We start from the raw sequence: 13,216 nt of genomic DNA, 5'->3' as shown, positions 1-13,216 counted from the left end.
AGGTAATCACTGAAATACATTACTGCATCAGTCTCCTAATTGTATTACAGTATTCCTGAAAATCAAATGGTTTGTTTGTTTTAAGGCAAACCCCAGGAATTTAGAAATAAAAAATATGCTGCTGGTGCCCACTAAAGGAAATGTGTGTGGTAAGGAGCTGTTTTTGCTGCCTGGGATGAAACGCCAGCTGGCATCAATTAGCAATTTATGCATATGCACTTTTATAGAAATAATTTTTACTGAGCAGGTCTCAAAGCCTTTTACTGTCAGTTAGTTAATCCTCATAACAATCCTGTGCAGAGTTGCATGATTATACCCACAGGCAGACTGAAAGTCAGAGAGGTTAAGTGACTAATCCGTAGTTGCACAGTGAATCAAAGGTAATTCAGTTCTGTCCTGTCCTATCTGTCTTTGCAAGGCAGCACTACCTTCACTCAGAAAGGAAACCAGAATACAATGTGAAAGTTACGGCAATGATTATATGATACGTTTTAGAACAACTTTCATGGAGGGATGTTTATGGGATTGAAATAAGCTTGTTTATTACATGGACAACTATAAAGGATTAAGTAATTTGTACATTAATTGACTTCTCTACTTCAAATGCATTGTTGATGTACTAGGATAATTACATAGACAAAGGGTGACATTTCTCAGTACATGAAAGGACGTCTTGCCTACTTCTCAAGAAAAAAGAGAGACTGGATTTTTTCTTTTTTTAAATAAATGCTTTCTTCTTCTAAGAGCATGACCATGCAAAAATGTGGGCATGCCAGATTTGACCCTGTGTTTGAAATGTCCAAATGTCCTTCACCAATTTCTCTGAAGTTTGCACTTAAAAACAGTCAGCAGTCCGTTTTCCATAGTAGTATTTAAAGGCCAAGAAACTGCAATTAAAACACCCAAATATGTACCTAACTCAGTAGTTCCTCAGTGGCACAACCTGACCCTTGGATGAGACCTTGTGTCACAACTTTATGGTGCTTGGGTTGTTTGTCCCTGTCCCATGTGGGGTGGGGAGCAAGTGAGAGAGACTGCTGGCTGTAACTGAGAGGGAAGCGCCAGAAATGTCACCCCTAAAGTACAGGGCATTTCTTTAGTGTGGTGGTGTGGTGGTTGTTTTGGTGTTTTGTTTGATTTGGTTTTGTGCTTTTTTCCTCCCAGAAGGCTATACAGAGAGCAGTGAATTCATAGGAAAAACTGCCTAGTTCCCTAGTATCTCATGCTGCTGTTGAAATCAGACAGTATATAGATAAATTACCCTGTAGTCATGCCTGACTGTAGCCTCAAGATATGAACAATGCTTCTTTATTGCCAGCTGACAGGAGGTATAGCTGATATAAATGAGGGTCACCATCGTGAAAGAACTGGTGATGCCCTGTCGTTTAACCTTTGGGTTTGATTAAGCTGGTGTGTTGGTTCATGTCTCAAGGCTATCTTTCCAATTAATTCTCCCAAAGCTGATGCACTGAATAACATTAAGTATATTAGGGTGCATGTGTCAGGTGATGGTGAAAGTGCTATGTGGTTATACAGATATGCTGTATATTCATAAGCAAATTCCCTATTCGTTTTATAGCAGTATAACTCCACAACAACAGTGCTAAACCCATGGAATTACTCTGATATCCCATCACTGCAATATAAAGCACTCTTTTAAGTTTCTCCAAGATGAGAGGAGTGCTACATTAATGTATTGTGTAATATAGGAGACACATTGTTCATATTCTACCAAGTGAAATCTGTTTTATATTTCTTTTGCTGAGTGTCCAGACCATATAAATGACTGTGACCATTGCAGTATAGCACAAACCAAATAATGATCTTTTCATGTCCAGAACAGTTTGACATAATCAACGTGTATCTAAGATATTTAAGATGCTTATTCAGCATTAAAAAAAAAAAAAATATATATATATATATCTATGGCTCTGGCTGATATCCCCAATTGTAAAATTCAGAGATCTTCAGTAGAAAATGAAAACCCCCAAAATGCCTCACAAATAATCTATATATTACCCTTAACTTAATCCAGTGTTTCATTTTCCCCATTCTAAACATAAAGGTAAGATAGTATAGGCCACTGCTGGCCTGATCCTCTTATATAGTATCAGTAATGCTCAAATCCCTGACTTGTCCCCATGCCCAGCTCCCTTGCACGTCCAGTGAATGGCATCAGGCAGGAGATTGGCACCAGGGTGGTTCCAGGTTTCACATAATTAAAAGTGTGTCCCTACAGATCTCCTGTTCTGATTACTTCTTGGTAAGGGCAGGCAGCTTCACTTCAGAGTTCAGATTTTACATTGAGAATACAGAGCCTGGCCATATAGTACTGCCCATCTCTGAATTCTTTTGCAGGGGCTGTACAGAAAAACTAGGAGAGTGATTGTGCTGGATATATAACTACACTCCAATATCAGTACTGTGACTAAATCCTCATGGTTTCCTTGTGGTGATAAAGGAAGTTATTTCATTTTACTGAAGTTTTGGTGAATCAAAATTGATTTACCTGTCTCACTTCAACACGGAGGGATGAAAAGTGGACATTGCTCCCTCTCCCCCTGCCTTTTATTTTTTTGTAAGAAAGACACTGTTATATTTAGCTTTGTCTACATTTAAGCACAAAATTCTGGAGGTAAGATATACATGCAAAAGGTTATATGCACACCAGCACAACTCCAGTTTTACGTGTGTTATTTTTAGCATCCTTCAAGACAACTAAAATGGGCACCTACCTCAAAGCAGATCAAGGAAGGCAGTTTTGCAGCACTGTGAGCAATATGGATTTGTCTTAGACAAGTAGCATTGTTTGGAGATGTTACTTTCATATTTATGAACAGTCCTTTAACAAATTCTCCAAAATGTTGGTTCAAACAAACAATTTTACAATTTATTTTGTTTTTTCAAAAACAAAGAAAATAAATTACAGACATTATAAGATTGCTTTCTTTTTTCTTTTCAAGCCCACAGAAATAATACTATCTTAGGGCCCTTTTGTTCCTGTTTGCAGAGTGCCATGAAGAAAATCAGTTATTGCCTTTTTTTTCTGTGTCATTTTCTTTAGATTGAATAGAGATTGATTGCTCTTCTAGGATGAGAAAAAACAGGCTGTCTCATTCTGTGATAGCAGCAGTGGAGAATATGAAGCAAGCGGTTCAGTGGTGATCTTGATTATCAATGAATGTACATTCAATTAAGTCAATTTACTGATATTATTTCTTGTTCATATATTGTCCTGTTCTCTTGTTGTCTGGAAGATGCTGTTTTCATCATAGTTTTAGATACAGTGTTTAGTCCTACTTGAAGTTCATGATAAATCTTCCTTTGATACTGGTAGTAGTTAGATTTTTGTAAAGATTACTACTGCATTTATGACTCCTGTCTGTTTTTTCCTTTTCTGTCCATTAAGTAGCATACCTTTGACATGCAGATGCTGACCATGGCATTTTGTAGATACACGGATACTAGAAGCAAGCAAGCTAAATTGGTCATTAAAGCTGTTAACAGAAGAAGCTGCAAAGAAGAGAAAGACAATTTGAAAATTCAGAGTGATCAGATACTTCTTGTGGTACTTGTTTGCTGGTTGTGTGGTGTGTGTTTGTTTTTTTTTTTTTTATATATATATATATATGCATATGCAAAGAGGCCCAACGGGCACAGTAGTGGTTGTTTACTGGTGGAAATATTCCCTTGCAACTACAGTTGTGGTAACTGCGTATGCAGGCAGAGCCCATTGATGTCCTAAGCAGTCTGTAGAACAGAAGTTATAAAAATGACTTCTTAGGGGTTTGTTTCCAAAGACTTTTCTCACTATAAGGAAATGCTTTTATTCTTTTGTTATGTATTTTTATACTTATTTGTTTCTTGGTATTCAGTTCCCCATAAAATCAACATTTATGTTTAAAAATATACAACACAACATGAATGTTGTACAACACCTAATGAATGTTGCTAACCATCTCTGGGGGTATTACCAATGAGAGGCGCAGTGAAAGTGGAGGATCATTTACATGTTTGGAAGAATGGTAATCCTGTGATATGTGTTTGAGACATACAGAGAAGTACAAGCATTTTGACTAGTCTGGGCTTGCCTCCCCACTATCTGTACATGCTGAGATATTTGCATTTCATCCACACCTTGCTTATATGGGGTAAACCAAATGGACCTGGACCATCATCTTGTTCTGTATTTGACCTGCAGCAGTGGATGCCTTGAAGGAGAAACTGGAAAGTAAACAAGAACAGTGCCTGCACCTGGCCAATTATTCAGTGTTTAAAAGGGTGTGGGATGAAGTAGCTTGTGCCTGATCTCAGCGGGTGATTGTCTTATGGATCTTCTTATCCTCCAAGCATGAGATTTGATTACCTCAGGTCTTTCCATTCATGCTCACATAGCTGTAAATATAACACCTGCTGTGTTACCTAACCTTGTAAAACTACCCAATTTCATAATCCTTTAACCAAGGAAGTACACTTGGTTAAAGGAAGGAGCCTCTTCATCTTAGCCAACAACATCAGGACAAAGTAAAAGTAACTTTTCCAGCTGTGACCTCTGCAAACGCTCATAGACTACAGCTGCGATGCACCACTCCTCAAGTGGAGGTGTCCTGCTCTGGCCCTGCTGTTCCCTGTATAATATGTGATGCATACAGGGCAATACAAATGTATTCAAAGTTAAACAAACAAAAAAGACTGCAGCTGCTGATGGTCTTATGAATACTTCAGGCATGCAATATGGAGGGTGAGTCTGAATGAGAGATACATTCAGATCAGGGCTGAGATATTTGAAATGCCTCTGAGTCCTCTATGTTAAGCAGAACATATAAAAGGGTATTATCAACCACAGAAGATAACCTGCAAGTTCTCACTAAATACTTAAATCATGGGTTACAAAACAAACATCACATTTTGTGCATTTAAAGCCCAATTCTCTCTATTCCTCCTTGGATGTAATATCTACAGAAAAGGTCATTTGAAGTGCAAGGGCAATTAAAGAGCTTTTCTGGCAGAAGGGAATATTGTAAATTATTGATAAATGACTGGGCCATAGGCATAGCAATCCTTATTTCCAGTGCTAGTCCTGAAATGCAACAGCACAGTTCAATTGTATTCTGCAGTAAATTTATGCAAATGAATTGTCTGTCATACTGATGAAAGCTGTTTTCACTCTGGGCAGGATGAAATGACTCTGATGTCTCATCCTGTTTTTTCCTCCCTTCTTCCCTCCACCCTGATCGCTGGGCGCGTGCTCTCATTGTTTTTTTTCCTTTTTCCCCCTGCAGTTCCTCTCTGTATTCCAGACGAGGAACCTGTTTTCAATTTTCATGTGTCATGTCTGTCTCATAAAACACACACAGTGGATCGTATGACTATTGTGCAATATTAGAGTGCTGTTGAAATGGATATCACATAGAAGGACTTGTAAAGTCATCTTGAAATAAAATGTACCAGGTTTCAAATTTGAAAGGGGCAATAATTTCATACAGATGACAGAAGTAAAGATACACTGACCACACATGACAAATACATTTAAAAATGATCTTTGTGTCTTTGGCTCCAGCCACTGTCACAACAGCCGCCCAGACCAAGCAGGAACGGGGACACTGTCTCAGCCCCTCGAGCGGGACATGGTGGGACTGTTCTCAGGCTCTACCGTGGGGCCATATTCAACATGGCAGTGGCCCCTGAGTTAGTGTGTGGAAGGAATCAGCCATCCAGCATTGACCCGAAGCATCATCTTTGGATCACAGTCAGCGTCCACTTATGAAACAGCAACAAATAATTTAGTTATGTTGTTCTGCCTTGTCCTAAGGCTCTGTGTGACTCATGATTTATTAAGGTTTTACTTCACGCATGCAGGCGTACCTCTTTGTCCAGTGCACGAGTTCAGTAACGCAGTTTCAAGGAATCTGTGGGAATTAGACAAGAGAAGAAGATCCTTTGTCAATGTGGACTGTAGACTTCAGTGACTGGTTTCTCTGTAAGGTTTGTGAACCTGGGACATCACTGTGTTATTTATTCTCTTTTGTAATCAGTGCTGCATGTTTTTTGAGTATGTTGCAACACGAATGATTACAGAGTTTTGAAGTAAGTAATCCAGATGAAATCACCTTTTTCCTCCCAGTCATTCAGGCAATAATACACTTCCTAGCATGAGACCCCAGATTGGGGCTGCACAGGTAGATATAGGGGTTTTTAATGATGCATGTTGCTGCTGAGTTGCCAAACTGATCTGGAAAGAGCTTATTTTCCTACGACTCCTGCAGCATCAGCTCCATAGCACATATTGCAGCAGGACCCAAACTGTTTTCAGGTTCTTTGCTCTGGGAAGAGTGAATTGGAGCCAGAACCAGACCCTCCTCCTTCCCTCTTTTCCCCTCCCATAGCTGAAGCAGCACAGCAAAGAGCTGAGCTGACAGTGATCTGAAGGGTTAAAGAACAAGGGACACTGTACAACATGTAGGATGTTATAGAAGCAACTTAGGACACTTTGCCAAAAAAAGCAATTTTTCCACATAAGTATGAACCTGTCATGTATGTGCTTTAGACACAATGCAAAACAGGAGAGAAGTTTTTGAGTGCCCACATGGAGGGGAAGGATAATGCAGCTATGTGACAACTGACAGGACATCATCACTTTGGGATGAGTGTTTCCTTCAGGATGATTTTATATTCTTGTCTTTCAAACATATGCATAGGGCAGGAAGGAGTTCACAGAGAAGTCTGTTAACCTGCAGTGCTTATACACAGTCTCTTCTTGTTGCTACTGTTACTACACACATCTGTCTTGAGAAAATGTCCTTTGCTTTTCTCTTGTGCTGTGTTTCTCGATTTGCTGTCATCTGGGCACGCTGAATTATAGATAGCTTTCATGAACAGAATAACAAGGGATAGTCAATAAGGGCACCCACACTGTCATGAGTGTGCTGAGTTTTGGTTGGTCCCTGTACTCTTACAAACTACTTGTTGAATTAAAATGACTGCTAGGCCATCCAGGGTTTTCCTTGCCCCTCTCCTTTGGAGCTTGTTGCTTCTCCATCATGTTGAGAGCAGAGGTGTGAAAGTGCCCTTTACTGCTTCTGGATATGCAAACCAGCAAGCAAGACAAACATCACGGCCTTCCAAATTTGTATGAGAAATCACTCATTTACTGCAAAATTGCAGCCCCGTGGTACCAAGGAGTGAGAGCATCCTGCAGTGACACAACCCGTAGAGGCTGGGGCTGCCTGTCCTCAGACCATGGTCAGGGGCTGCTGCTGCCCCGGCCTTTACCAACAACTTTGAGGTATTTCTTCCCAGCTTGTGCCACCTAGGAGTGCTGAGCTGTTTGTCTGCGCGTCTGTCCCTGCCCTCGGCCGAACCCTGCCATTCCTAAGGCTGGCACCCAAACAGACTGTGAAGCCAGAAGCAGGAGGTTTTTAAGATCATACTCGAGGTCCTGAAAACCTCTAGTTTTGAAACAACATTTGGTAGCTTTTGCAGGACAGTCTCCTAGGGGAAAACACTGCTCAGTGAAAAATACTGTTTGGGCAGAAAATACTGATTGAAATACAGCTTGTCTTATGGACCTACTTTAATAAGTAGGGGGCAGTCGTCTGTGACACGGTCTGGAAGGAATCGTTTGTCAAGAATAGGAGTTTCAGTTCTTCACATGCAGCTTTGTTTTTTTGAAAGACCGTAGTTGGTGTTCTATGCTCTAAAAAGCCAAAAGCACACAGAAAGGTCATGGCTCTGTCTTCTCCCTCCTCTCCAGGTGCAGGAGAGGAGGAGGGGGTGCAGCACGTAGGTTTTTACTGACCAAAACTGGCTACAGCAGCAGCTGCAAACCCTTCGCTTTTGTGTGGAGAGGTAATTTCAGCACTTCTGTGTGTTGATGTTTTGCAAACTGCAGTTGTTTCAGAGGCAGTTTTTCCACTTGTGTGTACTTGGACAAAAAAAAAAATACTTTTGCTTAGGATTTTTGGAATCCCCTTTGCACCTTTCTCATTGTACAGAGATTCTTGGAATTCCTCAGGCTTTTTGTAGAGTTTCTTTGCACTGACTCAAAGGAAGATTTCACATATGTGGTTGCAAACTATAGTCTTACAGGCTGGTATAAACCTGGAGTTGTTCCAGGGCAGTAACTGAATCAAAATGTGGCACAGAATTACCCTGCTATTTCTAGATCCTGATTTCGTTCTAATTTACTTTATCTCGCACTGCATTATGTTTTAATGATGCTTAGAATAAAACACATTTGTTTTTATAGTAGGTATTTATAGAAAAATTATGACTTATATTAACTATTTTTACATCCAAATCTGTGTTACTTATGTGTTACTTTCTCCATGTTACTCCTGTGTGTATTCAACAATAGGAATATGGCCAAGGCACCACGGACATGGTGAGAGCTGCCTGTGGACAGAGCATCTGTGCCTATTCTTGAGCCTTTTCTTCCCTTTTCTCTTGCTGAAGATTGTTGCTTTGCAGGATAAAAGAGACCCAGAAGAGGTGGTGTTTGCAGACTGCATGAATGTACAGTAATGCAAACACACAGAACATCTTCTTTTAGGGTGCTCTGCATTATTTCTGTTTCAACAAGTTCTGGCTGATGGGAAACGCAGGTCGCAAACATGAGCTGTCAGTTCTCTGTGTTCTTAGACGTGCAGTTTTGGATCATGGTAACCGATTGCAACCACATTTAGAAATTTTTTATTTTTATTTTTTCCCCTCTCTTCCTCTTTCTTCTTGTTTCATTTCCCCAAACTGCAGCTTAAGCGTGGCCATGGGTCACAATGGTGGAATGGCTTCATCCCAAAGCACTGGGATGGTACTATTACGCTATCCAAACGAATAAGTCCTGGTTGCTTTGACTGTAATTCTGACTTTTTTAAGGAGCAGTTCCTGAAAAAACACTGAGAGTAATTAATATTTAATTTCAACATTCTCCTAGTCTCAGGAAGTATCAAAACCCATCCACAGATTCAAAACTACCATAACTAGAATGCCACAGATCTCTTCATTCAGTGTGGACTGAGATGAATGCTTCTTCCCGGGATCTTTGCAGTCGTGGGGCAGAGGAGGTCCCATCTTTGTGTCGCTCTTTGCTGAGGTGACAAGTTGAGGCAACTGGGCTCAGCTTTGCTGAGGAGGAACTCTTGGTCTAAGGAGATGTCCTGAAGTGCACAGTAATGGTATAGCAATTTATTTTTTAAAGGTGCTTTTCAAAATGAAGAGGAGTATGGTTTCTGATATCAGAGTAGGTGTTGTCACATATGGCCAGACAGCTTTCTTCCTCATTGGGTTAGAAAGGAGGTAAGGCTGACTTTCCTTCTAACAGATTCAGGAAAAAGAAAAGTAGTAGAAATGGGAGTATTTAGCAGATAAGCTGAATTCCGGAAGAAGTTATGAAGTATCATTTTTTAAAATATATTTACATATTATTTTGTATTTCTCGAAAATTAGTTTCCCTTTTCATAACAATTTTAAGTATCCTTTCCAATTCTCATAGTTGAGAAAATTTGTTGTAATGCTTGGTTTTGAAGACTTTTCAAAAATTATGTATGTGTATTTCTGTAAATGTATGCATTTGTGTATATGTATGTATTTATATATAAACATTTTAAACCTGTTTCAATGGTATGAAAACACTTTTATGGAATCCTTTCCATTTTCCATTGTGAAGTTTTCTCTGTGTTTGTTTGGTCTCTATCCTCTTTTCCTCCCCAAATTAATTTGGTGTCAAATTAGTTATGAAAATGTCCTTGTACTTTATAACCAGTACATAAAATAACAAATGGGTTTTGGTTCAAGAATTGCCCTTGTTAGGTTTGTCCTTTAGTTAGTGATTTTACGTACAAAAGTCTCCTGCTGAAGACACTATAAATTCTGTGCACAGACCCACTAGGGACCTGGGCTGCAGCAGCCTTGAGGAAAAATTCTAAATACTTTCATGATTACGTGTTTTGATGATAATGTTTCCTTGTTGTCTTTGTAATTTTGCTATTCTTACAGCAAGTTAACAATGTTGGGTTGTTTAGTTTTTTTTTTTTTTTTTTGCTTGGATCACTATAATGATTTTTGCAAAGCCCATTGAATTTGCTTTCCTGTGTGGTTGTGTCCTGTGTGGGATTTCTAATTTTGCCCCAAGCTCAGCCTAAACTTCTCCACTTAAACGAATTCCACATCAAAGTCACACAAACTTTTTCCCTGGTTTTTCATGATGATACAAAATTGGCAAAACATCATTTAACCCTGGGTCTGGGGTCCCCACCTGAGGAGAGCTGCTATCAAGGGTACCTGAATTTGCCAAACTTGATGGATAATATAATGTTTATGAAGAGGAAAATAGACAAATGGTGGTGATTTGGGAGAAGAAATTCATCAGGGAAAAGCTTCAAAGCATGCTTGAGTCATATCTTGGTTTTCTAATCCCTTCTACCAATAGAGGTCCTTTTGATGCACACTAAATGACATTCATCAATTGAAATGGGAATCTGTTATTTACATTAGGGACTGATGGTTATCAAATAGGCATCTGTGATGAAAGACCTACATTTCAAGGAGCTCATCTCCAGCAGCTTAGCAGTGAACCATTTATGGTTTTGTTACAGGAGCCAGAGAGGACCGAGGGTGTTCCTGAGGGCACCCCATCCCTGCTGCGTTAACTGCAGTCTAACGTGTCCCTGAATTTTCCACCTTTACCAGAATGGAATCAATTACTCTTTCTGTCAGTGCAAATGCAGTGCTGTTTGAAGGGCATTTCAAAGATTTGTGAGGCACTCTGATAACTGCAAGGATAAATTGCTTTCCTGCTTAGCTGGGGAATCTTTTGATAATGCTGTTGGAGGCTTTGCATGGCAATGGCAGAGCATCAAAGGCGGGTAGAGCTTCAGCTGGCTGCGAGGGACAGGCAGCATTGGCTGCTGCATGGAGGAGGAAGGGATTCTCTGTCCCTATGTACCTTTGTGCAGTCACAGCAGGCTGTGGGGAAACAGGTAACTACAGTCAAACCAAGCCAGATTTAGAACTGTTGAGTAGTAGAGTGGAGGAAAAAAATCTTAATCCCAGCAGATTTCTGTCAAACCTGCCTTCGGTATTGCATAGAGCAGGTGTGAATGGAGCATCAGGAGTGCAGTGCATGTGGTCTAGCTGTGGTCCTTGCATGCCGACTCATCCCAGCACTCCACCGCTTCAGGCTGTCCTGGAGAAGAGGGGGGAAGCCTGGGGCTCGCCTCTGCAATGCATTTCCTACAGCAGTTCATCCAGCCTGCCAATGAACAGGCTGGCAGGCTGCTGCTTCAGACAGTCCATGGCAGAATATATTCCTATTTCTGTGCAATTCTTTCTGAAGGCGTTATCTACTAAGCACAGTTAGTTTCTCTCAGTGGGAGTCAGAAGTTTTCGGTGCGACTTCTGCAGTCTCATGAGAAAACATGAAAACTATTCTCTACCACTTTCTGCAGTTTCTTTGAGCATGGAGTTGCTGGTATACAGCTCTTGTTCTCGTTTTTCTGCAGACTGCCACCTGGGAAATCCCTGGGTTGCACATGACGGGGGTGGCACAGAGGATGTGACCATACTCTGAGCCGCCAGTGAGTCCTTGCAGCAGATTTTGTGCAGGAGGACACTGTGCTGCAGAGCGCCCGTGGAAGGGCAGTGCAGGGAGGGACCTGGGCACGGGGCTGTGAAGCAGGTGCTGGTGGGCAGGAGCGGAGGATGCGACCCACTGGTAGCTGTTCTATTGGCTGGGTGTCAGAAGCTGTGTAGAACTGGTTAAAGAGCATAAGCCAGGCTTACATCAGTAAGAGTTTCTATTGTTGTTTAGCTATAGCGTATGTTTTACCAAGTCACAGCAATGTTATGACCCAAATTATCTGCCCACTTGGAAAATACTTTAGTATTGGTTTTACAGTATCCTCAGTTTTTAAATTCTTAGCCATAACACTCCAGGGAAATCCCTGAGGAATCTCTGCAAGCCTACTTGTGAAATTGTGTGGGTTTTATTGATTTCCACAGGATAGATCTCCCATTTCCCATTTTATGTCCTGTGTAAAACATCTTCACTTACCTGTGCTGTCAGGGATGTTGGCCAGTAGTGAGATAATACACATTTGTGGAAACGGAGATTTATTACTTAAAGATTTGAGAGCAAAAGGCAACTGTGTTAGTTGCTGTAATATAAAACAGCCCATACAAAAATGTTTAGGACTGCTGTGTGTTCTTTAGGGAATATATGGAAGTGAAGAGCTGGGCTAAATGGCAACTTTGTTCATGATTACAGTATGGCTTGTATTTGGCCAGGGTGAATCAAATAACGTGCAAGGATGAAATAGGGATAGGAGCATTTCTGACAGCTACAGCTTTAGTTATACAGCTTATCGTGCATGAAATTAGTAAATAGCCAATAGATCTTTATGCTACGATAACATCTGGTCTTGTTTTTTCTGCCTACAGTTCTTGGCTTTATTCCAAAAGAAGACGCACCTTCCCTCTGACAATCAATTGAATTTTTCAGCTGCCAAGTCACAAAGCAAGCTCATTTCAGACCTTAGATTTCTGGATGTGAATCCAAAGTAATTGAACTTGATTTCAAAGAAGTTATTTCATGTATGTCTGCATATTTATCTGATGGAAAGATTCATCCTATCATGCCATGTAAAGAGATCTGTCTATCTCCCCATATATTGTAGAATATGAGCTAATCTTGGCAATGGAAGTTTTATCTGCTTCAGTGCAGACTTTGAAAATAATGACTCCTGTGATTTTTTTGTAGCTATCTTGCTCTCTGACTTTCCCTCAGGCATCCAAGTGCTATCTCTCTAGAGGAGATTTCAGCAGCAGACATTAGGAATGGGGAAAGAGTCACATGGTATGAGTCATTAAATAGCAATAATGAAAAAAGATTATAAGATAGAGCTGTCTCAGAACAGGAACCACCTATTGTGAATTCTCAGGATTTTTGTTTGCTTTTGTTAAATGTCATCTTCTCTTTCTAAATGGAAAGCTGAAAAATGGGGACATGAATGGGCATTGTGCACTTTCACAATTAGTAAAAGCTCCAGTCACGTCACAGAAGTGACTCAAATGTCTCTATTTCATTCCTTCCCCATTTCAATCATCTTTGTTTTCTTGTTTACCAATATACTAATTGCATTTGGGAGGGGAGGAAGGGCTGTATTAGCAGCTTCTTTCAAAAGCCAGCTTCAGTTCCTAGAGAAAAAAAAAAATAAAAGAA

At 40.4% G+C, this 13,216-nt stretch overlaps 2 protein-coding genes across 3 annotated transcripts in view; one reads left to right on the top strand and one right to left on the bottom strand.

The window, feature by feature from the left end:
- RASA2 (RAS p21 protein activator 2) overlaps positions 1–1,766 on the bottom strand; it is a 423,219-nt gene extending 421,453 nt beyond the window's left edge. Inside the window, exon 1 of the mRNA XM_071812516.1 lies at positions 1,763–1,766. The gene's annotated coding sequence lies outside the window, so the exon portion shown is untranslated. The remainder of the gene's footprint in view (positions 1–1,762) is intronic.
- Positions 1–13,216, top strand: part of PID1 (phosphotyrosine interaction domain containing 1) — an 89,033-nt gene that overhangs the window by 49,112 nt on the left and 26,705 nt on the right. The gene's annotated exons all lie outside the window — the stretch shown is intronic.

This window comes from Patagioenas fasciata, chromosome 9 (genome assembly GCF_037038585.1).
Source record: "Patagioenas fasciata isolate bPatFas1 chromosome 9, bPatFas1.hap1, whole genome shotgun sequence".
Taxonomy (NCBI): Eukaryota; Metazoa; Chordata; class Aves; order Columbiformes; family Columbidae; genus Patagioenas; species Patagioenas fasciata.
The sequence above is the reverse complement of the archived record's forward strand: the minus strand, read 5'-3'. Positions and strand labels throughout refer to the sequence as shown.